Raw genomic sequence first — 4,400 nt, forward strand, 5'->3', positions numbered from 1 at the left:
TAGTGACGCACATGCTAGGTGAAGGGCGTGTGGGTGTGCACTGTTGGGGATTTGTGACTTGGTCCGTCCCGTAGCAACTGTAAAGTTGCATACTTTGTTGAAACCATTTGATACTTATATGTTTTAGAAAGAATTTCAGTAAATTGGGCTGAATGCCATGTTTGGGCCTTGCGCCAATGCTGTTTGGACCCTCAGGGGCTGTTTCTTATCATCCTCTCACTGTTTTCGATTGAAAATCTATACTCAATCATGTTTATATTTGTTTATCGCATAACTCAGTTTTATGACTCTATTTTGATGCATATAAATATTTTGGGCCGAATGCCCTGTTTTACTGGAATGCCCGAGGGCTTGATTTGTGAGGATGAGTGTGGATCGGGGCTGCCCGCCTGTAGTATACTTGTGACTGAGTGAGGCCGAGGGCCTGATTGGTAAGGATGAGTGTGGATCGGGGCTGCCCATCTGCAGCATACTTTATTATTATCGCACATGAGTTGTCCGTGTATATTATTTCGCTTGGGCTAAAGGAGCCCCTCCGGAGTCTGTACACACCTCCAGTGAGCGCAGGTACTTACTGAGTGCGAGTGCCGAGTGCCGAGTGACTGGGAGACAAGAGTGATTGTGAGGTATGCCCGAGTGGCAAGAGTGATTGTGAGGTATGGACGAGTGGCACGAGTGACTGTGAGGTCTGCCTGAGTGGCTGTTTATGATTTCATCATTTTTTGCTCACCTTTGCATTGAGCCTTTATTTGAAAAACTATTGGAAAATAAAAATGTCTTTAAAATGATTTTTATTGGTACTGGGTTTAAACGAGATGTTTGATTCAAATCCTGATTTTTAAGAGCATGTGGTATTTTACTGAGATTTCCTGATATGAACGTTATATGCTTTATTGCTCGTCACTACTGCTCAATCTTTCTTTATTGTTGTTACTTACTGAGTTGACGTACTCACGTTATTCCCTGCACCTTGTGTGCAGATCCAGGTGTGGCTGGACACGGTAGCGGTTATTGAGTGTTCTGGTTGCAGATTTTTCTTGGAGATAGCAAGGTAGCTGTTTGGCGATCGCAGCCCCTGCTCTTCTCCCTCTTATCTTCCTCTAGTAGTATTTAGCTATTTTTTCAGGCTGAGTTAGCCTTGATATTGTTAGACAGATTATAGTAGATGCTCATGATTAATGACACCCCGATGTCGGGCTTTTCTTTTCTGCACTTCTGTTTTTCTTTGATTTGAACTCTTTAAATGGAGGTTTTATGTTAAATAACCTTGAAATTATCTTTGAAATGAAAATATCATTTTGTTTTGGAAATGAGTCGGCTTGCCTAGTTCCATGATAGGCGCCATCACGACAGGGGTTAGTTTTGGGTCGTGACAGCCGGTAGCAGTGCACACGATAACTAATAAGAGGGTAAAAGAAACTCCCTGGTAGGCCAAAGACCGAAGCACTAGCAACTCATGGGGTACTCAGACTTCTCCCATGCTTAGTCCTTCGTGCGGGTACCTCACACTTAGTTCCAACCATCTGGTTTGCTATTGCATTCTTCCAATAGCATTGTTTCCATGTTCCTAGAAACGCAAAAATCGACACTGCAAAAATAATAATAATAATAAAATAATAATAAAATAAAGCAGTAAAGCTGGGTTTCCTCCCAACAAGCGCTTGATTTAACGTCGAGGCACGGCACGAATCACTTTCTACCTCCACTTTGAACTTATAAATTGGACCCCAGGTTTTGATTCTGCTCTATGATCATGCTCCTGGGGTTGTGGAATGAATCTGACTGGCCCAATAAAATAATGTAGTATTCTGCACTTCTTGGCCTTTAGATGAGATGTGTATTCCTGGCTTTCTGGCTAGAAGCATTTCAGAATGTAGGCACCTTGTTCCTCATTCCTTGACTCCTCAAATGGCTCGGATGACTCTATTTCTATATCATCATCCAAACACAATGTGGAAAAATGCTTGGAGTGTGGACCAATGCGTTCAACTACATGAACATTGGGACTGTCTACATCCTCAAAACTAATGACACTAGAGTCAACTAAATATGTATCATCAATGTCCTTGCTTGACTCTAGTATCTCTTCTACAACATCGGCATCATCAAATTCTAGTTGGTTGGTTTGGTCAAATTCTACTCTCAACTCCTCTATTATAATGGCAATTTCTGCAGCCCATTCATGCTCTTCTTGGCTATTATCCACAATGTAAGCTTGTTGCACTTTACAAGGTTCAATTAGTTTATTAGCTTGAACCTCCAAGTTGTGAATAGTTACCTCCTGCCTTTGTATCTACAGTAATTTCTCATCATATTGTTCCATGAGGCCCTTTAACATATCTTTGATCTCCTTCAGGTCAGCTTCCCAAGATTCTTTGTTCTTATTCACTTCACATGAAAATGTAAAACCATCAAAGTAAGGGGTTGGGGGAGGATAAGACATATAAGCACAACCATGAAAGTGACCATTTTGACCACCACACATATCACACACATTCCACACATAAGATTGAGTTGGTGCACATAACTCGCTCTCAGGAATATTTTGATAATTTTGCCATGGGTGATTTCCTCCACAATATGCATAAGGAGGATCAATAGTAGAATTACCAACATCAAAACTGTCATAATTCCAAGATGCCATGTTTCTAAAATCAACAAGTAAAACAAAAATAAAAAAATTCAAATACAAGAAAAAAAAGTTCAAACTTGCAACCTAGCAATATGTACACCTACATCTACACCGTTAGTTCCCCGGCAACGGCGCCAAAATTTGATCACGCCCAACTATGCCTTATAAAAAGGACTAAGCGGTCGTTGCAAATATAATCCGGTTTACAAGTCCGGAGTCGAATCCCCCAGAGAACTAAGGCTTAGCTATAGTTGTTCAATATCGCTAAGAAACACAAGTCCAAATAATTTCCTAATTATAAAGATTATAATGTTTATTTTTTTACCTAATTAAATAACAATACTAGAAAGCAGTAAAACTATCAATTAACAAGGATAAGGATTGGAGAAAAGATTAAGGAAGTCTACAGTTATGATTATTCTAATTGTCGGAATCCTTTCTGTTACGTTTCCTATAAATTTGCCTAAGTCTTCTCTACCGATCATGAGCACTCTAACTGTCGTAACTCTCTCCCGAGTAATTATCACAATTTACTAGACATATTCTCCCGAATTACGCTAGCTGACATTAAGTGCAGCTCACTCAGATTGCACCAAGGTTTCGTTATCCCTAATCCCACCTTTAAACCTCCGTATTGATCCCTCATATACGTTTAGGAGTGATGTTGTTCAACAACTACCTAAATATGTACTCTCTCCCGAGTAATACATACTAAATAGGCACAGCTAATTGAGGGCCCTTCAATCAACTACAAGAATAATATAGTTGAACAAATAGAGAAAATACTACGGCAAATCTATATTAACGTAACAAGAAAATCATCCTTCAATAGTTTTCATCAAAACCCTAGATTAGGAAGTTAGCTACTCATACTCATAGTAACAATATCCCAAATATTTTGCATAATTAAAATACAGAGTAAAGATGAAAAGATGTAGAAATAGATGATCTAACTCCCAAGAGGTGATTCCACCAACTCTTCTTGCCTCTGGCTGCTGAAAAACCTGGCTGCTGAAAAAAAAAACCCTCCTCCAAGTGGTATTTTTAGGTCTATTTATATGTGTAGAAGAAATCCTAAATGTGTGGGGCGAGTCTTAGTCAAATCCAGAATGAATTATGTCTTCAAAACTCGGATTGGACTTGGCCTCAGGCCTGGCGTCGCCATGCTAAAGCCTGGTTCAGCCTGGCCTTAGGCTGGCCTCGTCAGGCTAACGTCTGGTCCAGCCTGGCCTTAGGCTGGCCTCACCAAGCTAAAGCCTGGTCCAGCCTGGCCTTTGGCTGGCCTCGCCAGGTCTCTCTTTTTTACTGTTCTCGAACACACTTTCAATGTTTAATTATCCATTTTGCTCTACTTTCATCTCCAATTCACCTACACATAAAATAGACTTCATTATGCACAAATAAAGTATAATTTATCATTAAAGCATGTAAAATGCAAGACATATAATGTACGAAACTATGGAATTATAGCCACACATCACTGTTCTACTAATATATGGAATGCGCCTTTATTCTAAACTATAACCCCGCCCGAGCCTAAAGCAAAGAAATAAAACTTTCCAAAGTAGCTAGTCTATAATAAAAATAAATAAAAGAACAAAATTTCCATTGTCTTTCTTTTCTCCCCAATTTCCAAGATAGCTTTGCTATATCTTTAAAAAACGAAAACCAAAGTAGTGACGTAAAAGTTCAGTCTCAGCCTCTCTTTTAGGTGAGGTTTCATATCCACGGAACACAAATGATAGAAACTAAACGAAATATGCCAAAT

The sequence above is a fragment of the Nicotiana tabacum genome, unplaced genomic scaffold (genome assembly GCF_000715075.1).
Source record: "Nicotiana tabacum cultivar K326 unplaced genomic scaffold, ASM71507v2 Un00001, whole genome shotgun sequence".
NCBI lineage: Eukaryota > Viridiplantae > Streptophyta > Magnoliopsida > Solanales > Solanaceae > Nicotiana > Nicotiana tabacum.